Source organism: Elephantulus edwardii, unplaced genomic scaffold, assembly GCF_000299155.1.
Source record: "Elephantulus edwardii isolate Elephantulus edwardi_28Jun2011 unplaced genomic scaffold, EleEdw1.0 scaffold00097, whole genome shotgun sequence".
Classification (NCBI taxonomy): domain Eukaryota; kingdom Metazoa; phylum Chordata; class Mammalia; order Macroscelidea; family Macroscelididae; genus Elephantulus; species Elephantulus edwardii.
Genome location: NW_006399847.1, coordinates 11924548 through 11950210, shown reverse-complemented (window position 1 = coordinate 11950210; position 25663 = coordinate 11924548). Strand labels below are relative to the sequence as shown.

Genomic DNA, 25663 nt, shown 5'->3' with positions numbered 1-25663 from the left:
AATAAATCACTGTGCAAAATTCTATCATCCTATCTGCAGCTTCATTTCTGTCACGAAGTCCATGCTTTCCAACTACTGATCTTTCTTCTCTGTTTCCAGCTTTTGCATTCCAGTCACCCATTATTATTAATGCATTTTGACTGCATGTTCGATCAATCTCTTGACTGCAAAACTTGGTAGAAATCTTCTATTTCCTTTTCTTTGCCTCTGGTTGTTGGTGCATATATTTGAATGATAGTGGTATTCACTGGACTTCCTTGTATGTATATGGCTATTATCCTGTCACTCACAATATTATATTTCAAGATGCATATAGAAATGACTTTTTTAACGATGAAAGCAACCCTATTTTTCCTCACTTTTTCATCTCCAGCATAGTAGATCATATGATCATCTGATTAAAAATATTGCATGCCAGTCCATCTCATTTCGCCAGTACCTAGTATGTAAATATTTATCTGTTCCATCTCTACAGGCAGGTACCCAGTCACACTGCACAGGACCCCCTGTCAAAGGACCACCACAGCTGTGCCATCTGCAGGGGACAAATGGTCTCCTACTGGCTGGCGTAGAGCATGTGAAACTCTTCAGGCCCAGAGCTCAGGGACCCTAGCTACAAGGTAGGTTATATGGGATCTACGCATGCCTAGCTCTCTCCTGTGGATGACTCAGAGACCCTGTGAAAAGCCTCTTCCAGGAAATAATGGAGAGAACGGGTATCAAATAAACAGGACCTAGAATTGGAGAAATGCCAGTTGATTAATGTTACTCTAAGCTTTTTAGCCTGGTAAACTGTCAGCAAATCAGCTCTAGGTTCCTACTGAAAAGAAGAATGTAGTCAGTTTGGGTGACTCTAAATTGAATCAATCTAAGGCTTATGCATTTCCTGGGTAATGAATGTGATTAAATAAAATATGAAGTTGGGCAATTATTTGGACTTTCATGTCAATTCTTTTTTTAAATAATTTAGTTTGTTTATTTTTCAATGAACATCTACAGAGATTTTGGAATTCCATTCATTCATTGTTGCACCCTTCTCCCTGCCGCCCCCCTGTTTGCTCCTCTCCTTGAAAAGCAAAAGAAAAACTCCCTCACTGATACACAATCCCCCCGGCCCTCCCCAAACCCCACCCCCTACCCCCAAATATAATCCACTCTGCAACCCTCATTGCGTACTCCTACGATAAAAATAATGCCCTAAAATATAATACTTTTAGACTATTCTCTCCCCCATAGACTTCAATGCCGTAAACATATTTCATCCAGTTTTTCTCAGTCTTACCCCCACCCTGATGTCAGCCTCATTCTACAACAGTGGCACCATATAGCATTTGTCCCTTTGTGACTGAGATACCTCACTCAGCATAATGTCCTCCAGGGTCCCCCATTTTGAATAATATTGCATGAGTTCCTTGTTTTTCAATGCAGCATAGTATTCCATTGTGTGAATATACCACAGCTTCTCTACCCATCTGTTTGTTGATGGGAATTTAGGTTGTTTCCAACTCCTTGCTATTGTAAACAAAGCCGCAATAAACATGGGTGTGCATATATCATGTCAATTCTTAAAGCTTCCTATTTTAAATTCACTTCTGCCTTCCAAGCAGTTGGGACAAAACTGACAAGCTCTCAATTTCTGAAGTGTTTCAGGGACAGACTTCGGGCTTAAAATTGAGGTTGATAGTGAAGGAGGCAAATGCAAATTACCCACAGCCAGTGAGTGAGTCCTGACTCAGAGCAGACCTCCATTGCAGCTTACAGCTTTACAAAACGAGAGGACACATTTTTCTCCCACGGAATAGGTGGTGAATTCAGCAGGCTGACACATTACACACTGCTCCACTAGGGCTTCTTGAATACAAATTGCTGTTGTGTGTTGTCAAGTCAATAATAACTCATAGCAATCCTATGAACACGAGGTCCAAACCTTGCCCTATCCTGTGCCATCTCACTATCTCCCTCATATTCAGGACCTGTCACCATTACTGTGTCAATCCATCTTGCTGAGCATCTTCCTCTCTCTCCCTGATCCTCCACCTTTCCCAGCATGATGTCTTTTCCAAGGCCTGGCCCCTGCTGACAACATGCCAAAAGTATGTGAGACAAAGTTTTACCATTTTTTCTTTTTCTTTCTTTCTTTTTTTTTAGGAACACCCACATAGCAACTAAGTTATAAAAACCTATTTATATATTACTCCGGAGATGAAAATGTGAGAAAAAATGGGGTTGCTTTCACAGTTAAAAAAGTAATTTCTAGATCAGTCTTGAAGTACAACATTGTGAGTGACAGGATAATATCCATATGCTTACAAGGAAGTCCACGGAATACCACTAATATTCAGACATGTGCATCAACAACCAGAGCCAAAGAAGAAGAAATAGATGATTTCTACCAACTTTTACAGTCGGAGCTTGACCAAATGTGCAATCAGGATGCATTGATAATAATGGGTGACTGGAATGCAAAAGCTGGGAACAGAGAAGAATAATTAGTAGTTGGAAAACATGGATTTGGTGACAGAAATGAAGCTGGAGATAGAATGATTGAATTTTGCACGACCAATGACTTATTCATTGCAAATACATTAAGAAACATAAACGTAGGTGACACAGTGGATTTCACCAGATGGTATGCATAAGAATAAGATTGATTACATGTGTGGAAAGAACCACTGGAGAAGCCCATATCAGTCGTGAAAACTAGGCCAGGTGCTGATTTGTGGAACAGACCACCAACTACTCATATGCAAGTTCAAGTTGAAGCTGAGGAAAATTAAACCAAATCCACGGGAACCAAAATATGACTTTGAGTTCATCCCACCTGAATTTGAGAACCATCTCAGGAACAGGTTTGATGCCTTCAACACTAATGAGCGAAGAGTAAATGAGTTGTGAGAGGATGTCAAAGGTATCATCCAGGAAGAGTGCAAACGGTCATTACAAAGACAGAGAAGGGAAAAAACACCCCAAAATGGATGTCAGAAGAAACTCTGAATATTGCACAAAAGTGCATAGAAGCCAAAACACAAGGAAGAATTCAAGATACTAAAGAGCTGAATAGAATGTTCCAAAAGGCAGCGTGGGATGACAAAGTAAAATATTACAATGAAATGTGCAAGGAGCTTGAATCATAAAATCAAAAGGGCCAAACTCGCTCAGCATTTCTTAAGCTCAAGGAACTGAAGAACAAATTCAAACCTCGAGTTGCTATAATCAAGGATGCTTTAGGCAGAATATTAAATGATCCAGAAAGTATTAAAAGAATATGGAAAGAATATACTGAGTCACTGTATCAAAAGGAATTGGCAGACACAGAAGACTTTAATGGAACACCATATGAGGAAGAGCCTATGGTGATGAAGGAAGTAGTTCAGGCTGCTTTGAAGAAAATAGCAAAAAATAAGGCCCCAGGAATAGATGGTATACCAGTTGATGTATTTCAGATAACAGATGCTGCCCTGGATGTGCTCACCAAATTGTGCCAAGGAATCTGGAGAACACCCACTTGGCCAACTGACTGGAAGAGATCTATATTTGTTCCCATTCCAAAGAAGGGTGACCCAACAGAGTGTGGAAATTATAGAACAATATAATTGATTTCACATGCAAGCAAGATTCTACTGAAGATTATCCAAAAATGAATGGAACAGCACATCAGCAGAGAATTGCCAGAAGTCCAGGCTGGGCTTAGAAGGGGTCATGGTACTAGGGATATTGTAGCTGATGTTGGATGGATCTTAGCTGAAAGCAGAGAATACCAGAAGAATGTCTATCTGTGTTTCATTGATTATGCAAAGGCGTTTGACTGTGTGGATCATAACAAACTGTGGCTGCCTCTGAGAAGAATGGGAATCCCAGAACACCTGACCGTGCTAATGCGAAACTTATACTTGGACTAAGAGGCAGTCGTCAGAACAGAGCAAGGAAACACCGCAGGGTTCAAAATTGGGAAGGGTGTACTCCAGAGATGTGTCCTATTTCCATACCTTTTCAACTTGTATGCAGAACAGATTATCCGAGAGGCTGGGCTCTATAAGGAGAGGTTTGGCGTCAGGATAGGTGGAAGATCTATCAACAATCTGCGTTATGCAGATGACACAACCCTGCTTGCTGAAACTGAGGAGGACCTGAAACATTTGCTGCAGAGGGTCAAGGACTGCAGCCTCCAATATGGATTGAGGCTCAATGTCTCGAAGACAAAGATTCTCACCACTGGGCCAATTGGCAGCATCAGGATGGATAGTGAAGAGATTGAGATTGTTCACAGTTTTTGTTTCCTTGGCTCCATAGTCAACACTCTTGGCAACAGCAGCCAGGAAATGAAAAGACATATTTTGATGAGAAAGTCTGCTGTTAGGGACCTCTCCAAAGTACTGAAGAGCAATGGTATCTCTCTGGCGACCAAGGTATGTCTGATACAGGCCATGGTCTTTGCAATCACTTGTTATGCATCAGATGCATAACAATGACTAGGGAGGATAGAAGGAGAATTGACGCCTTTGAGCTGTGGTGCTGGAGAAGAGTATTGAGGGTATCATGGACTGCCAAGAAAACAAACAGATTCATCCTGGAGAGGGTTAAACCGGGCTTCTCCTTGGAGGCAAGGATCCTGAGGCTTCAGCTGACATACTTGGAACATGTTGTAAGGAGGGACTGGTCCTTGGAGAGGGACATCATGTTTGGGTGGGCGGAAAGACATTGCAGGAGGGGAAGACCCTCTATGAGGTGGATTGATTCAGTGACTGGGGTAATACTTATGGGTGTTTCGGAGGCAGTGTGATTGGCACAGGATAGAGCAGAGTTTAGAGCTGTTGTACATAGGGTCGGTATGAGTCATAAGGGACTCAATGGCACATAACAACATAGAATAACAACAAATATACAGCCCTGGCTTCCCCAAACTGCATAGTCTTGACGCAGGAAGGTCATCACCCAGCACTTAGTTCAGAACAGGGGCGAGGAATATCAACAGTCTTGTGTTTTGAACAAAAGTTCAAGACTGTCAAATGACACCCCCCAACCCCCCAATACGTCTTTAAAACCTGTGGTCCGTTTTGCACAGGTGAGGGCAGCAGAAAGGGGATAGCTGCTAATGGAAAACATCTTCTCTGTATACTCCATATTGACCTTGCCATGGGCAAAGGCCCCCACCACAGAACAATAGGGTCATTTCTGGGCACCAACTCTTGCACATCACTAACAACTGGGATGGAAAAAGAAGTGCCAATTTTCATACATCCAACTGGAAGTGTTTGAACACTGGATTCTTTTTTTTTTTTTTTTTGCCCATCTTGTTTCCTTTCTCTTATTTATTTTTTTGAGTGTGCATCTTTTTAAAAATATTACTCTGATTTATTTACAAAGTTTGAATATATTGTTTTTCCACAAAAGATCCTTCCCATTTCGTTCACCCCACCCACCCATTGAATTGTGTAACCCTATGATTAACACCTTACCCCCATACTCACCCCTCTATTTCTACCCTCCCCCCACCTTAGATCCTCATACTCATTCCACAATAATGGTTTTATACAGTATTTGTTCTTGTGGGACTGAGTTAGTTCACTCAGCATAATGCTCTCAATCCCTCCCAAGTTGGGTAGTAATTTACAAAATGATTGGTCTTGTGTGCTGCACAGTATTCCATTGTATGTACGACACTTCCCAATCCATTCATTTGTGGCTGGACATCTAGGCTGTTTCCATGTTCTTGTGATGGTGAATAATGCTTCTATGAACATTGGTACAAGTTTCCATTTGAGCCTCAGTTCTCATTTTTCTTGGGGTATATTCCAAACAATGGAATAGTTTCATCAAATGAAATTTCTATATTCATCTTTTTGAGGAAGAGCCAAACTGCCTTCCACAGTGATTGTACAATCCCACCAACAATGATTCTTATTTACCTTCAGCAGCTTCTGGGGGCCATCAGCTGCTCAAACACTGATTTTGTGTAAAAGGCGACAGAAGGGATCAAAAGTTCTGGGGATCCGAGTCTGGGGGTTCACATCAATCAGCATATTCTTCTGGGTGTGATATAAACCTGCAGCAAGCCAGCTTGGTTCAGGGGACTGTGCATCAGCATCAGTAAACTCTACTGAGCTATGTCTGGTCTCAATTCCCCAGGGTCCTGTCCATTCTTCAACAACATGGACTTGTGCTTGTCTCAGTTTAGTAGCTCATATGTCTTCCCTACCTTGACGGTCTCCAGATTGGCCCCTTCCAGCACCATAATGAGCCTACAGCCTCCAGTCTTGCATCCCGCCCCAAGTTGCGGCCGCTTGGGCGGCATCACTTCCCAGCCCTGCTTCTGCTCTCCATCGTGCTGCTCACAAGGTTGGAATCCACCACTGGGTGCAGCCATCTTGTCATCCAAAGTTTTACCACTTTTGCCTCTAAGAAGAACCTTTGCTACACATCTCATTGGCTAACAGAAATTAAAATAACTAACTAACTAACTAAATTAATGGAAACCTGTAAACTCAGAAGTCAAGTAATATTTCAGGGTTCTCTGGATGTGATTCTTCAAACTGTGTCCACTCTGAGCTGAGGATTGTCATCACTGCCCATCCACTCATTGACTGCTACATGGGGCTTCTACAGCTCAGTATCCAAAAGCGAGGTTACCCTCCTTTTTTTTTCTCTTCTAGACTTCTGAGCCCCAAATCACTGAGTATTCTTATGCAAAGATTTTCTGCTTTTCTTCAGTAAAATAGCTGATCCCTATTATATAAATGGTTGTAAATTACTACATTCATGACATACATCACCACTATAAAATAATAGGTATTGGCACTAAAATGATTTCTGAAAATATTTGAAGCTGCAGACAGCTAAGTCTTTATTTGGAAAAGTAAGAAAGCAATCAACAGTGGAGACAAAACATGCAAAGTGAACGAGGAGAAGCAAAGGACATTTATATGGAGAGGTTTGGGCTGAAATAAAGTACAGCTGTAAAGTGTGAGGCAGCTTGGGACTCCTTGCTGCCAAGAGAAGGAGAGGCAAAGAGGCCAAGAGACACTTCACAAGCACATTGTCTGAGACCAATGGTGTGGCTGTGTCATTTAAAAACCTGACAGGCTTAAAGCCTAGGGAATAAAGATGATGGGGGCCCTCAATGAGATGGAATGACGAAACAGCTCCAGGAAATGTATCGCAGGTCAAGGAGAGAGCAAGCAACACACCAGCTAATATCTTGTTTCATTGTGTGAGGCTGCTGTGAGTCAGTCTCTAAGAGAATCTAGTAAGAATGCTGGAGAAGTACTGACCACAATTCACATGGTGTAAATATGCATCCAAACACAGCATGGATTAAAGCCTCAAAATAACCTACTCTTAGCTGACCCTCCAGGGGTTTTCAGAGGCAGTAAATCACACGAGAGGACAACACTCATCCTTCTCCCATGGAATGGCTGGTAGATTCAAGCTGTGTGCCTCTGAGATTGCAGTGCAGCTTCTTATGACTAGGTTACCAGAGTTTCCCAATCTAAGGAAATAGCAAGGAGCGCTGGTGGTGTAGTCCACATGGAGCTGCACTGCTGTCTCACAGACAGAGCCTCTGGTCATTGGAATTCACCAGCTGCCTCGAGGGAGAAAGCTGGGTTATATCCTCCCCTGGGATTTATAGCCATAGAAAACCAATGGAAGGTCAGAAGTTTTATGAGGGTTATGAGCTGTGAGTCAGTTCTGATTTGACGGCTATAAAAGAGTATAGAATAATACAAAGGAGTATGAAGTACTTTGTAAAAGAGTAGAAAAAACATTATAGTAATAAAATATTGCCTCTTAGAGAAAAATGTGGGGGGAAAAATCAAATTCTTACTTGAAATATGCAAAATTCCTGGACTGGCTGAGACAAGCAAATTCCCTGAGCCTGTAACACTACATAAACCCTGACTTGAAGCTGCACTGACTCACTTTTTCACCAATACACTAGCTCATAAAATGAAGATTATTATTACAGCGAGTAGAGTATAATTTACTCTAGTAAGGGGCCAAAGGAACCAGATTAATGGAAAGGAAATATCCAGAAGCAAGAACAAATGTTGACACACTGTAAAAACATTAGTCAGTCACTGTGCAATTTGTGTAGTGATTGTTTAATAGAAATAGAATCTGCTGGGGCACGTTACCGTTGTGACTGAGTGAGCCTGGCGGGCACACCCTGAGCTCTGGCCTGGCCTAGACGTGCCCCTGGGCTCCCTACTCCTAATGCTTTGAGGTTGTTGAGCCCTTCCCAGCTGGGACAATGGTGAAATATTTTCTGGACCAGAGCATGCTCTGGAGTTCCTGGGACCAAATGTCCACCGCCTTCTGGCAGTAGTACCCAAATCCCTACAGCAAACATGTCTTGATGGAAGACACAGTACACCAGGAGGTTATCCCTGACCAGAAACTCCTGTCCCAGAGACTCCTGACCAAGACCAACAGCATGCCCCGCTGGGCTGAGCAATTGTTTTCTGCCAATGTTGCTCACTCTGTGTGCATCCTGGAGGAATCTATTGTGGACCCACAGAATCAGACCATGATCACCTTCACCTGGAACATCAACTATGCCCAGCTTATAGTGGTGGAGGAACGCTGTATTGACTGTGTGAACTCTGCTAACAGTGCTTGGACCGTAATCCGCCAGGAAGCCTGGGTCTCCTGTAGCTTTTCTGGTGTCTCCAGAGCTGTCCAGGAATTTGGTCTGGCTCGATTTAAAAGCAATGTGACCAAGACTATGAAGGGTTTTGAATACATCTCCACCAAGCTACAAGGTGAAACCCCTTCTAAGACACTTGTTGAAACTGCCAAAGAAGCCAAGGAAAAGGGAAGAGACAGCTCTGGCAGCTACATAGAAGGCCAAGGACCTAGCCAGCAAGGCAGTCACCAAGAAACAGCAGCAGCAGCATCAACAATTTGTGTAGCCATCATCGGCCCTGCACAGCCCTTCTACCATCACCACTGCACAGCAGATAATCCAGCTCCAACCCCCTAGCCCCAGTGTGCTCTCTTATTAAAAAATCAACATAGATAGGCTAGGGCGAGGGGTAAGGGTCTTGTTTGGCATCTACAGAACAGCAAGCATGTTATCCATGATCTGTGCTGAGTCTGCATATTCCTCCTATTTGGCAGCTGAGGCACAGAGAGGTACAGACTTGCCCAGGGCGCACGTGAAGCAGGAAACGCTAGACTCTGTGAGGGCAGGGATCTGTTTGCTCTCTGTGTCCAAAGTATTTGGAATAATATCTAGTAAGTAATAGGCGCTCAATGAATAACTGTTGCCTTTAAAAAAGTAATTTGCTGTGTAAACTTTCACCAAAACCACAGTAAATCATGACTTAAAAGAAAATTTTTACCATCTTTTCAGAACAAACAAATCACTGATTTTTCTTTCCCCCACAGGCACTTAACATGAGAAATTATTTAGTACTTATTTTTCTAGTTTTCAAGAAATAGAGCATATAAAGGACTTCGCAGTGGTTTCTGACCCTGACTATGATCTGCCTACATAGTCTTGACCTGCCATTGTGACTTTAAATATCTTTCAAATAAGAGCCCACTGACTTACCAAAAAACCCTTTATGCATACATTTGTCAAAACTGGGCAAAAGCAGAGTTAAGATGCATATGTTTCAGTATATGTAAATTGAAAACAAACCAAGAAAAAAACCCAACTGAGATCAAGTTAATGAGAAGCATTTTGGGAGAAGTAAATCAGTATCAAGGTGCTCTCATGGCTTCATGGTAAAGTGTTTCACTATCAACTCAAAGGTATGAAGTTTCAGTCTACTAGCTGCTCCACTGGGTAATCTCCTTTGTAATTTATAGCCTCTGAAAACCCCACAGAGGGTCAGCTATGTGTCAGTTCAGAGTCAATGGTAAAAAGCAGCAACAAACTGGTATCTGTAATTTATTTTCAAATGCATAAAAATTAAAATAGGCTAACTGATAAATGTATAGACAAATAGATATGAGATAGAGCAGGCATAAAAATGTTAATGTGAATCTAAAAGAGGTGTTAGGTGTAAAATTCAGTTTTGTTGCACATTCGAAAATTTTCATAAAATGGGAAAAGCATGTATACAAGTTTTAAATTTCCCATTTTAACGCATTCTTGGATAACTGTTACAACTAAAAATGTTAAGGACATGGAAGAATTTTCATTAAAAAGTAAATGTTTTTTAAAATGAAGGACAAAAATGAAATACTTAATATAATCTCAACCAAGATACAGTATTTTTGTCTTGAAAAATGTTTGGAAGCAAATATATTAAAATGCTAATCAGTGTTATTAATGAATACTTGAATTATGGTTGACTTTATTTTCATCTTTTGGGAGCTCTGGTGACACTGTGCTTATCAAGTCACACTGATAAGAAAGGCCATGGGTGTCAGGCAGTTTGAATCCACCAGTGGCTCCCTAGGTAAGATGTGCAGTCTCCTCCCTTTATGACATACTGTCCTGGAAACCTGAGGGAGAATTATGGAGTCTGAACTGGTTCCACATGGTGAGTGTGTATTTTTTTTTAATTTCTCCAAATAGTCATAATTAGAGAGTGAATGTATTTTTTCCCCAACAAAGACATTTATTTTTTAAGGACAATACATAGAATTGACTTCTTAATGAAGAAAAGAATACACACACAATAACAAAGCCACACAAGCACAAATGCCGATAAATCCAACACTACCTGCCCCACCTGAAGTCATGGAGGGTTGAGTTGTACCCGTGGCCTCTCAAGTGAGACAGACTTGCACAGGAAATGATACTGGAGGATTATGTCTCAAGTAGGATTTGAGGCACAAACCTTGCTACTGGGGATCATTAAATCTGTCTTTACACAGAGAACAAAGAAGGGGCTAGTGGACATCTACAAATTGCAAATGGCTGCACTCTGAATTGCCCTCAGGTCTGAGGCTCCTCAGCAGACTCCCCCCACTGTGACCTGCTAATCCTCATCTGCTTGTCATCTGGCTGGCTCTGTCCCATGAATCACCCACCCACCTACCCCAGAAATAGCTGGTGTTGATCTGCAGAAAAGCCATTTGTGTCCCTTTGGGAAAACCCTCAGCAGCTCTAATCCTGAACAGTGGCCACTTTGATTCCCTCCTTTATGCACCTGACCAGGGCACATTTTTCAAGTGATATAAGGGAGGTGAGGTATCTCCTCCCTCATCATAATTAGATGTAAACACAACACTCCCTAGTCTCTACTTAAAAAAAAAAATAAATTCCCAAACCAGAACAATAAAACACCACTACCATGGATTTGTCTCTACCCCCAGCAACCCTCCATCAGGTTTCTGATGCTGGTAATCTTCACGAATAACACCACCCATCTTTCTCCCATGGGGTAGCTGCTGGGTTCGAACTGCTGATTTCTTGGTTAGTGGGGCAACACACTATGCACTCTGCCATCACAGCTTCCCTTAGTCTCCATTATTGTGCTGTTGTTTGGTACCATCCAGTCACTATGGCTCACAGCAACCCTGTAAATAACACATCTGAACCCTGCCCTTTCCTGTACCATTGTCTCTGTTGTTATTGTTGTTAGGGGCCAGCAAGTCTAGTACAATTCATAGCAATCCTATGAAATGGATCTGAGCCATGCCCTACTCTGTGCCATTCTCATAATTTCTGACATACTCAAGCCCACCGTTACAATGTGTCAATCTATCTCTTTAATGGCCTTCCCCTCCTTTGCTAACCCTCCTTTCTTAGCATGATGTCCTTTCCCAGGGACTGGCCCCTCATAACAACATGCCCAAAAGTATGTGAGATGAAGATATCCTTGCCTACTAGGAGCACCCTGGTTCTACCTCTTCCAAGACCTTTATTTGTTTGTCCTTGCAGTCCATGGGATATTCAATACTCTTCTCCAACAACACAGCTCAAAGGCATTGATTCTTCTTCTGTCATCTTTATTCACTGCCCAACTCCCAGATGCTTAGCAAGTAACTGAAAAGGTTATGATTTGAATCAGGTGCACCTTCATCTTCAGTCACTGCTCTTCAGCACTCAAGAGCAATCCCTCATAGTGATTTCCCAAAGCATCATGTCTCTGTTAGCCTCCACCAATCTGACTCAATTTGGTAAGACCAGAAAGATATTGGCAGGACAGTTGCTGTGTGAGTAACTCTAGAGACCAAAGAGCTGCTTACAGGACAGAGAGAGAGAAAAAAAAAAATAGTTAGAAAGTGGGCTAATCTCTGAGGAGGTGCTTCACTGTAAACTGGAAAATTAAACCTGCTTCTCTGAAAATATAACTGGGAACAAAGAACTTCCATTGAAGGAGCAAAAGTCAGGCTCAGAGCCATAGAGAGAAGGACACAGGTGGGCTGGATGACTCTGTGCCCTCCGGCCATCCTACCTCGCCTTACCCAAGTCAGCTGCCCTAACAGGACTCCTTTGGACTTCAGGCATTCTGAGGGAAAATGCACACAGCCTTGGTATTTCATGACCAAAACAAAATGATCTTGTGTGGAAACACGAGCTTCAAGGTTTTTGTCCCCAGTCATGTATATTTGCAACATGACAGTTGTATTTATAAGGGTGAAAATTCCAGATAGTATTTAAAAACACCATCTGTCAACAAAGCAGGTGTTTCCACCACAGTCCTGTAACAGCTAAGTTACAAAACCAAAACCAAACCTGCTGCCAGCAAGTTGGTTCCCACACGGAGGCTCCCTCTATCAGATTTCCAGGCCACAAAGAATTACAGAAGGAGCCTGTCCATCTTTTCTATGGAGCAGCTGGTGGATTCAAACTGCTGACTTTTGAAATAGTAGTCTGACTGGTTACATACCATGACGCCAGGGCTCCTAACAGCTCAGGCAGGGCCTTGTATTACAGCCATTGTATTAGACTGCTCTCTGAGGGTCCTCAGGTCTGACTAGACCCAGATCTTTTTGTGGGCAGGTCTTTCCAGATGCCCAACTAAGGAACTCCCATGGGCTACGTGCTCTCTGTCTACAAAGCCCCAAGTCTGTGCTCTGCAATAAAGAACATGAAGGACAAGAAATACATTAGGCAATCATTCCAAGGTGGCTCTTATTGAAAGGCAGTGAAATATTGCTGTATTCACCAGCCACTCCTTCCAGTGTGCAGATTCTGCTAGTTCCTTTATAACCAAATTACATGGGCTACTTTTCCATCCCTCACTCACTGTCCAAGTGACACCAACTCATAATCAATTTCCCCACAGTCAAATGTCTAATTTAGTCAAGTTTTAAATAGCCTCTACAATATGTTGTTGTTATGGGCCGTCGAGTCGCTTCAGACTGATAGCGACCCTATGTACAACAGCCCTAAACTCTGCCAATCGCACTGTCTCCGATACACCCATCCCGATTACCCCAGTCATTGAATCAGTCCACCTCATAGAGGGCCTTCTCCTCCTGCGCTGTCCCTCCACCCTCCCAAGCATGATGTCCCTCTCCAAGGACTGGTCCCTCCTTACAACATGTCCAAAGTATGTTAGATGGAGCCTCAGAATCCTTGCCTCCAAGGAGCCACCCGGTTTAACCCTTTCCAGGATGAATCTGTTTGTTTTCCTAGCAGTCCTTGGTACCCTCAATACTCTTCTCCAGCACCACAGCTCAAAGGCATCAATTCTCCTTCTATCCTCCTTAGTCATTGTCCAACTCTCTGATGCATAACAAGTGATAGCAAAGACCATGGCCTGTATCAGACGCACCTTAGTCTCCAAAGAGACACCACTGCTCTTCAGTACTTTGGAGAGGTCCCTAACAGCAGACTTTCCCCATAGCAATACATCTTTTCATTTCCTGGCTGCTGGTGCCAAGAGTGTTGACTGTGGAGCCAAGCAAACTAAAGCTGTGAAAAATCTCAATCTCTTCACCATCCATCCTGATGCTGCCAATTGGCCCAGTGGTGAGAATCTTTGTCTTCGAGACATTGAGCCTCAATCCATATTGGAGGCTGCAGTCCTTGACCCTCTGCAGCAAGCATTTCAGGTCCTCCTCAGTTTCAGCAAGCAGGGTTGTGTCATCTGCCTAACGCAGATTGTTGATAGATCTTCACCAATCTTGACCCCACATTTCTCCTCATAGAGCCCAGTCTCCTGGATAATATGTTCTGCATACAGGTTGAAAAGGTATGGAGACAGGACACATCCCTGGCATGTGTCCTTCCCAATTCTGAACCATGCAGTGTTTCCTTGCTCTGTTCTGACAAATGCCTCTTGGTCCAAGTAGAGGTTTCGCATTAGCACTATCAACTCTGAAAATTCAAATTGGATAATTAATTTTATTCCTAAATTGGCCCAACATCTTCACAAACTGTTGGTTATTTCTGTAAAAAGTGAGGTAAATTAAGAACATGGGGCACATCCAAGTGCCAACACATCCAGTGACCCTGACAAGTACCTTGAACTTCTGGTGCCCCAATTTTTCAATTTAAAAGCGATAACAACAGAAGCACCAATGTTATATAAAGGGTTGTTATAGGGATTAAATGTAATATGCTTAGTAAGGGACAGTCATTAAAAAAGCAAGAATGAACCAGCTAAATGATGATTCCGCCCCCCCCCCCGGTTAATATTTTCAAATGCTAACTAGTCTTTTTTTTCTATGTCATTTTCTTTTGTTTCTTTCTTAAGGATATGTTATTTATCATCCCCAATGATTTTAAAGGTCTTCAACTGCCTGGGATTTTTTTAAATTCTTTCTGTATATGCATAGACTTTAGGTCATTTAAGATCCTAAATTCCTATCATGGGTCATATAAAATCTGTTGTGGAAATGTCTTACTATGGTATATGGTCAATTAATGGTTTGGTAAAATTGAAATTTTAACTCAAAAATAAAATTCTTTCCCCCAAAGAGTGCGTATTATTTTCTATCATTTTAGAAGCAGGTCAAATTTTCACAATGGTGTCACACAACTCATAGGGTAAATCAGTCCAATTAATTATGCCAATGATGCCTACACTCTTCCCTGCTGCTAGATTCTAATTACCAATTGAAGACACAACTAGGGGACTGACAGGTTATTCTTCAAACATGTTAAAATAAAATAAATGGGCAGAGGGAAATTGGCTGAACCAGAAAAACAGTGAAAACATTACTCAAAAGAAAAGGGAAATAAAGAGAAAAGAGATGAAAAGAGGTTTTTCTGTACAACCAGCCTGTCTTGGACTTTACATGGAAGCTGAAAAGCACAGTCTGAGATAAAATCACTGAAAGGCCTCTCTCTCAGGGCAACAGCCAAACATGCAAATAAATACATGACATCTCATCTCAACAGACACTGATGTTCACTGGAAAAAAATGTGTCCCGTGTGGGCTTTTATGTGAAGGCAGGCCTTACACAGAAGGCAGGTCTCAGGACAGACACCCCCCGCCCGCCCCCCTCGCCCCTGCTCGTCTCCCTGGAAGGAACCCCATCTACAGGGTCATCCTTTCTTGGACAGCCGCCTTCTTTCCAACACCTCTGTCACAAAGTCTCCTTCACTGTGGACAAAGACTCCTAGTTTTACTTTAAATTCAGACTTTTCATGGGCCTAGAGTAGCTTAGTGGTAATGAATACTACTGCCAATGTAAAGGCATGTGATTCAGATCGACCAGCGGCTCCACAAATAAAGGATGGGCAATTTCCTCCAGTATTATTTACTGCCTCTGAAAACTTGCTAGAGAGTCAGCTATGGGTAGGTTCCAACTCCACAATATAAAAAAAATAACAAAGATGATGAGGATGGCCCAGGATAGTGCAGGGTTAAAATGCACTGTTCACAGGGTCACTATGAGTCATGGTCGACTCTGCAGCACCTACTACCACCACCACCACCACCATCACCAAAGCAAGAGTTAATTACTCTGGTGTAGCAAATATCTTAGCATTCTTGGCATCTGCCTCCATCATCATATGGCAGTTTCCCCCTCACTTTCTCTCTCTGTGTCTCATCTCTTTTATCAGTTCACCAGTCACATACAATTATGATCACCTACTACAAAATGCTGAGGAGCAATGATGTGAGTTTAAAGACTAAGGTTTGCCTGATTCAGGCCCCAGTCTTTTCAATCACATGCCACACATCAGAGAGTTGGACAATGAATAAGGATGACAGAAGAAGAATTGATACTTTGGAGTTGTGGTTCTGGAGAAGGGTACTGAGTATCCCGTTGACAGCCAAAAGAACAGATAGGTCTTGGAAAAAGTACAGCCAAGGTGCTCCTTGGAGGCAAAGATGGTGAGGCTCAGTATCTCTGATTACTTTGGACATGTAGCTAGGCGAGTCTATTCCTTGGAAAGGGACATCATGCTTGGAACGATGGAGGGTCAGTGAAGGAGATGAAAACCTCCAACGAGATGAAGTGACATGGTGACTTCAGCAATGGGCTGTTACAGAGATGTGTAAGAGATAATGGCATGAGTAGAGGAGGGCAGGAGGTTGGCTGTTGATAGGTATACTTGATAGCACCTAACAACAACAGCTACAGTATGAAGAACTTCTGGTAGACCAGTGGTTAAAGCACCTGGCTGCTAGCTTAAAGATTGGTGGTTTGAATCAGCAGCTGCTCTGTGAGAAAACATGTGGCAGAATTACAGCCCGAGAGCTTTGTGGGACAGTTCTACTCATGGAGAAGAGGGTGAGCAAGAGTCACATCGACGGCAGTTAAGGATCACACAAAGCACCCTACTAAAAGTGCTAAGGATTGGTAGTCCAAGTTATATTTGGATGTCACTATGAATTTTATAGTTTATATATCACTGAATAGCAGGGATCTATGAACTGTCTATCTGTATACCATTATACATTCTCTCAATTCTCCTTTTATGGACAAAAAGCTAAGATTACTTAGTCTGTTTTTAATCTGTAAAACACACATTCGGTTGGAATTATACTGTTTATGAATATATTGAAGGCAGTTTTTAAACAGCCACTAAAGCTCTAACAAGGTTTATTTCTCCCAAGATCCCACTACAACACATATTTAAATTTTTATTTTATTATAACTCTAGTTTCTCCTAGATATTGACACATTTTATGCCAGTATATTCTAATCATCTATCATATGTATAATTTCTTCAGTCAAGTACATAATTTCTTTCCACAAAATTTAATTATTAATTTTTTCTATAATTAACTAGATAGTACTAGTGGGGAAAATCAGAACTTTCATGCAGAGTCACAAAATACTAAACCTTACTGAACACAAGGCAGGAGTATTTTCTCATTGTTCCTTTCCTTCTGTCTGTCTCATGAATACACACACACACACTTTGCCATTTATGGAAATGTGGGGAGAAAAGAAAAAACATGAAGGAAAAGAACAGAGGTAACAAAAGAGGGAAGGGAAATGAGTAACTCAAGAGCATCAGATCTATTCCTAGGCAGAGCTTTGGCAAACCATCTACTTTTAGTCTGTACATCTTATAGTATCAACACCCTTCTAGCATTTACATTCTAAGGAGTTAAAGCACTCTTTGATGAGGTGACAATTAAAAACTTTGCATAAACTAGCAAGCACATTGTATGCATTCCTCATCTAATAACCTGCTCCCACTAGTAGCAAACACTTTATAGTCAAGATCTCGAATTCTCATTCTGTAAAGCGCAATATACTCGCAATATACTCTTGTTGCTCGTGTAAGGAAGCCAGCATAGGGAAGGTAAGTTCTTGCCTATCATCACAGAGCCAGTACCTGAACCCTGTCCTCTCTTCCCTCAGGAATTGGCCCTTCCAATATTACCATGGCTCCCTCTGAGGAGGAGTGTCAGAGGAAGCCTGGGTCAGAAGTCACCAAGCACCATTCACTGCAGTATGGTTTCCTCCTGTGTCAGAGGTGGGGAATGGCATGGTCTGACTTTCCAGAGCTCTGATAAGCAGAGGGGGAAGTTTAGGGGAGACAAACACAGAGCAGTGGGCTTGTGCTACTACTAGAGTCACTTCAATTGTGTGTTTTATACCACTGAAAAAGAATGCCACTCTATAAAACACAAAAATCCAGGGTCTCAGCAAAGTCCTGGGGCACACCAAATCCTCAGGACTCTGGGGGTGCATGGTGTGAACTCCTCAGTCAGCTGGGACACCCAGAATCCCAAGCCAGTACTCTTCCTGTCAGTCAGCATGCAGCCACCTCTCTTTGTACCCTCTTCATGCTTTAGGGGCATGGACTTGAGTCGAGTGTTTTCTAGTATTAAAACAGCTTGTCACTGGCACCATTACACACTTCTTTATAAATTCTGACCTTGGCAGGATAGTTCCCTTGTAATGAGGATCTCATTATGGCTTCTTCTTTTTGATACATGCTTTTATCAAAGCACATTGTGTGTTCACTGTGACACGTGAGAACCTCTTCAACTCCCTGTTAGGAGATTCTCAGCGTGCCCTTGGGGAAATGGTCTCATGACAAAATAAAAGCCAAAAGAAAGAGCTGAGCTGTGCACTCCTAGCTACAGGGAAGAAAATGTAAGCAACTCTTCAGTCCCAGACAGTCGGCGTTCCTCCACTGCCCTTGAAATCAGAGCTGTCCTGGTAGTTGCTCTGCTCAGTGAGTGATGGAGCACTGACCTGATAATGAATGAAGTTACTGGTCTCCAGGATAAACCTTAGACACAGGTCACTATTCTTTTCTGCTTGAGAACAGCAAGCATTTACTGCAAGACTTCACACTAGGTAGGGATGCACTTTGCAGAGGGGCGAGCTGTATGGCATCAGTGAGTTTAAAGCACCTGGCATCATTTCTGTGTGGGGTGGGGTGTGGTGCTTAAGCCTTTCACTCAAAGGCTTTAAGCCTTTAAGCATGATCTCAAATGCAGGTATGTGAAACAAGGACAACCCTCTCCCTGCACACTCCCTACCCTCTTCTTGTTCATTCCTTCTCTTGTTCCTGGACTGCTACTTGAAGAAGGCATTTCAACTGTGTCTTGCTGGCTACAATAAGTAAAGAAAAGAAGGGATACTTGATAGAGACCCACAACTCTGCTACATGCAAGCCCTCTTAGTCTCTATTTTTTAAACTTTGTCCTCTGGTCTCTTGGATTAGCAACACAATTTGCAACAATATAGTCTTGCCTCCTTGTGCCATGTCACCATGTCTTGTTTTAATCTATTGATTTATCAAAAGCTTCTGATAACCAAGACTTCATAATTTACTCAGGTCCTTTGAGTTTAAGAGATGAATTATTATTGTTGTTAGGAGCTGTTGAGTATGATTCCTATGAACAACAGATCTGAACTCTGTCCCATTCTGTGCTATCCCTACAATCTCTGGCATTCTTGGGACCCACTGCTGCAGTTGCTGTGTCAATCCATCTGGTCGAAGACCCTCCTCTCTTTTGCTGACCCTCCACCTTTCCAAGCATGATTTCCCTCTCCATGGAAAAGCCTCTCTTAGCAACATGCCCAAGGTGCTCAAGCAAAGCTTTGCCATCCTTGCCTCTAAGGAGCACTCTGGCTGTCTCTTCTCAAAGACTTATATGTTTGTTCTTTTGGCAGTCCACGGAGAATCTTCTCCAGCACTACAACTCAAAGGCATCAAATTGACATCACTGCTCCTCAATAATACAGAGTCTAAATAATAAGAAATGAGAGAGTGTCTAAGTATTGTGCATCATTATTATATATTGAATAACCATTAACAATTTTTGGCAAAACCTTACTGAAGTACTAAGTAACACAAATACAGCTTATCTAAAACCATATTTCTACAGACTTACCAAATAGGAATTTAACAAGACTCCTGTGACTGAAGTACCAAACTCATGATGGATCAGATTAATCAATCTGCAGACTTATGCACTGTCTTTAATTACCTCAAATCCTATGGATTAAAGAAAGCCCAAGTTTTGGGCACCATTACAGCCTATCAAAAAAGAAAACTTCAGGTGAGATTGCATCTCTGCTGAAGAAATGCTAAGAGATGCACAGTGAGGTAATCAGGAAAATCTCCTGTTTTTGACAATTCCTGAGGGATAGAGAAGGAAAATGGGCATGACCCATCTCCTGCTGAGTCATGACTGGATGTATCTTGTAAAGCAGCTCATGTCAATTCCTGTTCTCTCTTGGATGAAGAGCTGACAAGACAGACTTAAAAACCTCTGTCTGACTGACACAGGGGTTGGGAGGAGACTGAAAAAGAGGGGATAAATAATGTATACAACATTGAAATAGATGAGGGAGAGAACTGTTTAAAAGGGGTATGCGATTAGATATTATGTTGTACAAGAGTCCAGAAAGAAGGTAGCAAGTGGAGTGGACTTGGGGGAGGGGGGACTGAATAACAATGAAAGAATTTTTTCCTTTACTTTTCAAAAAGAAAAGCGGTGAGGGAGGAGCTAGCAGGGAGAAAACTGCAACAATGAAAGAACGGAAATCCAAAGTCTCTGTAAACTTTTATTAAAATAATAAAAAAACCCAAAACAAACCTGTGTTATACTTCTCCAACAAATGATGCTGGCAAAACTGGACTGCTACCTTGGAAAGCTGAAGCAGAATCTAAATTTCACCCCCCACACAACAATCAACTCAAAATAGATTAGAGACCTGGGAGTAGAGCCCCAAACCATAAAGTTCATCAGAGACAAAGTGGGACAAAGCTTATAAGGCCTAGTCTATGGTATAAAGCGGTTGACAAATACAGCCACAAATACACAATCTGGAGAAGATAAAATTGATGAGTGGAACTTTCTGAAGATTAAATCTCTGTGCTCATTAAAAACTTTTTCCAAGTGGGTAAAAAGGAAACCTACAGAAAAATAAAAAACATATGGCAATACCATCTCAGACAAGGGTTTACTACTAGGCCTCAACAAGAGAAACAATGATAATCCAATTACAAAATGAGCAAAAGACATGGGAAAACTTTTCACAGAGGCAGACATTAGGATGACCAAAAACACATGAAGGAATGCTCAAAATCAGTGACAGTAAGAAAGATGCATATCAAAACCACAATGAGATACCATCTCATCCCAGTGGCAATGGCAAAGTTTAGCAGGGCACCAATCAATAAATGTTGGAGAGGATGTGGAGAGGTGGGAACTCTATACACTGTTGGTGAGAGTATAAAATCACTGCAGAAGGCAGTTTGGCATTTCCTCAAAAAGAGCACATAGAAACTCTGTATGACCCAGCTATTTCACTACTAGGAATATACACCAAGGAAATTAAAATTAAACTGAGAAACAAATTATTTGTATACCAATGTTCACAGCAGCATTATTCACCATTGGAAGAAGACAGAAACAACCCAAATGTCCAGCCACAACAATATGGATTGAGAAACTGTGGTACATTCACATAATGGAATACTAGGAAGAACTCAGAAGCAATGATTTTGAAAAATACTACATAACTTGAGAGAGACTGGAGAGCATTATGCTGAGTGAGTCCCATAAGGACAAATACTGAATGAGACCATTATTGTGAACATAGAGGGATAACTAGTAAAATGTATATGGGGACCCAAGGGGGTAAGGAGTAAAAGCAAAGAGATGAGGATGGGTAGGGGTGAAATCATAGGGTTGCACAATTTGATGGGTGGAGGGAGGGGGTAAAGGAAATGGAAAAGATCTGGCAGAGACCTGAAAAGACAGAGTAATGGTGGTCAAGGTGCAGTGATGATTAATTTTATAAAACATAATGCATGGGAATGATTGTATGAAACACAATGTGAATAAATAATAGTGAGAAACATCATGTATATGAAGTCTGTAAGCAAAGCAATTAAAAGAATTGGAAAAAACCCACAACCTCTTAGGTCTCATCTTCAAAGGAAAAAAACACCAAAACAAAACCTTTGTCATTCTCATCTGTAGTTATTGGACCAATTAAACGAAGGAATATCTATATTTTAAAAAACCTGTACATTTTATTAATGCACTAGCAAGAATCAAAGATGGTTGTTGTTGTTGTTATGTACCATTCAGACGCCTGAGACTCATAGCGACCCTATGTACAACAGCCCTAAACTCTGCTCTGTCCTGTGCCAATCGCACCGTCTCCAATACACCCATCCCGATTATCCCAATCACTGAATCAATCCATCTCATAGGGAGCCTTCCCCTTCTGTGCTGTCCCTCCACCCTACCATGCATGATGTCCCTCTCCAAGGACGTGTCCCTCCTTGCAACATGTCCAAATTATGTTAGACGGAGCCTTAGAATCCTTGCCTCCAAGGAGCCACCCGGTTTAACCCTTTCCAGGACAAATCTGTTTGTTTTCCTAGCAGTCCTTGGTACCCTCAATACTTTTCTCCAGCACCACAGCTCAAAAGCATCAATTCTCCTTCTATCCTCCTTAGTCATTGTCCAACTCTCTGATGCATAACAAGTGATAGCAAAGACCATGGCCTGTATCAGACGCACCTTAGTCTTCAAAGAGACACCATTGCTCTTCAGTACTTTGGAGAGGTCCCTAACAGCAGACTTTCCCATAGCAATACATCTTTTCATTTCCTGGCTGCTGGTGCCAAGAGTGTTGACTGTGGAGCCAAGCAAACTAAAGCTGTGAACAATCTCAATCTCTTCACCATCCATCCTGATGCTGCCAATTGGTCCAGTGGTGAGAATCTTTGTCTTCTTGACATTGAGCCTCAATCCATATTGGAGGCTGCAGTCCTTGACCCTCTGTAGCAGGTGCTTCAGGTCCTCCTCAGTTTCAGCAAGCAGGGTTGTGTTATCTGCATAACGCAGATTGTTGATAAATCTTCACCAATCTTGACCCCACATTTCTCCTCATAGAGCCCAGCCTCCAGGATACTCTGTTCTGCATACACGTTGAAAAGGTATGGAGACAGGACACATCCCTGGCATACGCCCTTCCCAATTTTGAACTATGCAGTGTTCCCTTGCTCTGTTCTGATGACTGTCTCTTAGTCCAAGTATAGGTTTCTCATTAGCACAAACAAGTGTTCTGGGATTCCCATTCTTCTCAGAGTCAGCCACAGTTTGTTAAGATCCACACAGTCAAATGCCTTTGCATAGTCAATGAGACACAAATATACATTCCTTGGTTCCCGTGGACTTGGTTTAATTTTCCTCAGCTTCAGCTTGAACTTGCATATGAGTAGTTGGTGATCTGTTCCACAATCAGCTCCTGGCCTAATTTTCACAGCTGATATTGAGCTTCACCAGCAGTTCTTTCCACGGATGTAATCAATCTGATTCCTATGCATACCACCAGGTGAAATCCATGTATATATAACCTGCGTTTATGTCTCTTAAACGTATTTGCAATGAATAAGTCATTGATTGTGCAAAATTCAATCATCCTCTCTCCAGCTCCATTTCTGTCACCAAGTCCATGTTTTCCAGCTACTGAATCTTCTTCTCTATTCCCAATTTTTGCATTCCCGTCACCCATTATTATCAATGCATCTTGACTGCATGTTCGATCGATCTCTGACTGTAAAAGTTGGTAAAAATCTTCTATTTCCTCTTCCTTGGCTCTGGTTGTTGGTACATATATCTGAATGATAGTGGTATTCACTGGCCTTCCTTATATGCATATGGATATTATTCTGTCACTCACAATATTGTACTTCAAGATGGATCTAGCAATGGCTTTCTTAACTATGAAAGCAACCCCATTTTTCCTCACCTTTTCATCTCCAGAGTAATATATGATTATCAGAATGCCCCATGCCAGTCCATCTCATCTCCCCAATGCCTAGTATGTCAATATTTATGCGTTTCATTTCTTCCTTAACAATATCTAATTTTCCTACATTCATGGTTCTCACATTCCATGTCCCAATCACTAGTGTCTGCTTACCTCTTCCTTTGTATTTCCATACCTGAAAGCTCAGCCTCAGTTGCCCTTTCTGTTATCTACACGTGTTCTGTTGTACATAGGGTTTTCACAGGCCTGCTATTTCAGAAGTGGATGGCCAATCCTTCCTGGTCTGTCTTAATCTGAATGTTCCGATTTAGAGAAGTATCAGACAGACCAGCATTTTACAGAAAAGTGAAAGATATATCCCTTATTGTGGAGTTAACCATTCGTATCGGTGTTGTCCCTGCCCTTGGCACACGTGTCCTTACCCACTTATTTCCCTGCTCCACCATCCACCAGGATACCCATCCACTTCTACCCACTCACTTCAACATCCATTTCTCATTGTCCTGTCCTTGATCTGATAGCTTATATCTGAAGCTTCCTTGGCTTCTGTGATTCCAAATATGTCGGCTTCAGACAGTTTCTTATGATGTGGCAATGCTTTCCAAGCGAAGGTTATGTGTCCTGTAGAGCTGGGGTTTTATTCCCCCCGCTCCCTGAGGCCTTGGGGACTCCACGTTTACTTGGCATGTGGGCAGATGATTTCAAGGACTCTTGGTGCCCTTCTTCTCTGCCTGCCGGTATTTCCTTATTTCTCCCTCTGTGGGGCCTTAGAACAGAAAACTCACTACAGAACTGTGAAATTTTAGCAAACCAACTGTGTTAAAAGGCAACAGCCCTCAGAAGATAACCCTAAAGTGCAAAAGGCCTCCTTTCCCTACATATGTGTCACCAAACATATTTTGGATTTATACTTTCAACTCAAAGGTTTAAATCCACTACCAGCTCCGTGGGATGGGCAATCTCCTCTTGGGCCATTTACAGACTCCAAATCCTGGTATGAGTTGATTCTGACTGGCTGGCAAAGGTTGAGTTGAGCTGAAACTTCTGAAAAGTGTCATATATTAAAATGCATCGCGTTTCCATCATACCCCTGTTCCCACTGTGATTGCAATGCACTCTGTTTCTGTGACCAAGCAGGTTCTGACTCCTGGTAACCCTGTCAGTGTGACAGTGCAGAACTCAGCCCAGAAATACATCTGCAGGCCTTTCATGCAAGGTGATTTAGGTAGACTTGAACTTCTGATGTTTCAGTGAGCAACTGAGCATGTTAATAGCTATGCCACCCAGGAACTCAAATGGTCCCTTGCATTTTCTATTTCTGTTACTGACTTTCATTTTATTTTTATTTTTTAAATAATGTATTATGGGAGTTTTGTGCAAGGAAGACCTTATGTGTGAGCTATGTGTAAAGCCAGTGGGGGCTTGTTCTCTGCTGCAAGGACAGTCTCATCCTTATGTCCTGTGTTGACTGTTGTTGGACCAAGCAGGCATTCTCAGAAACCAAGGGCTTCACACAAAATCACAGCTTCCAGGGAAAGAAAACTTTCCCCTTTAAAGTTAAAATGTAATTCATGAATGAACCATCATTGATGACTACCTGTTTCCAAGCCGTGGAGGTCTGAACCTGAGTGCATCCCAGGGTTCACTGGTGGGAGAGAAAGCATTCTCAATCCCAGATATTCTTCTAAAAATGGCATAGAAATTGTTCCTACCTTCTTCAGCAGAATCTGCAGAGTCTTTGTTAACTGGATTTCCCTCACATGCTTGGCTCTGTGGGTGGGAGGAACTCATGCTGCTGCTTTGCCATCACAGGCTCCTTAAGCTAACCATACTATGTCACACAGGCTTGGGGCTGGGGTACATGGAGACCAAAGTCACATATTCCAGTGGGCAGGCTCCGGAGGATGCTTCCTCTGACCTTCAAGGCTGCTCCTTGGAGATTTAGAGGCCTCTTCTTGTAACGCTCTGGATGTGGCCTCATCTGGGATGCTGAGAGCAATGCTTGAATTCTGGATACATAGGATTCCACTGCACAAAGAGACAAATATTCACTCTCAACTTCCACATTCTCATCTTCTCTTTAATATC

General features: G+C 42.1%; 1 protein-coding gene and 1 pseudogene across 1 annotated transcript in view; both read right to left on the bottom strand.

Annotated features, from left to right (window-relative positions):
• SOGA2 (SOGA family member 2) overlaps positions 1-25663 on the bottom strand; it is a 200715-nt gene that overhangs the window by 106953 nt on the left and 68099 nt on the right. The window lies entirely within an intron of this gene.
• On the bottom strand, positions 557-6364 carry LOC102845858 (annotated as a pseudogene).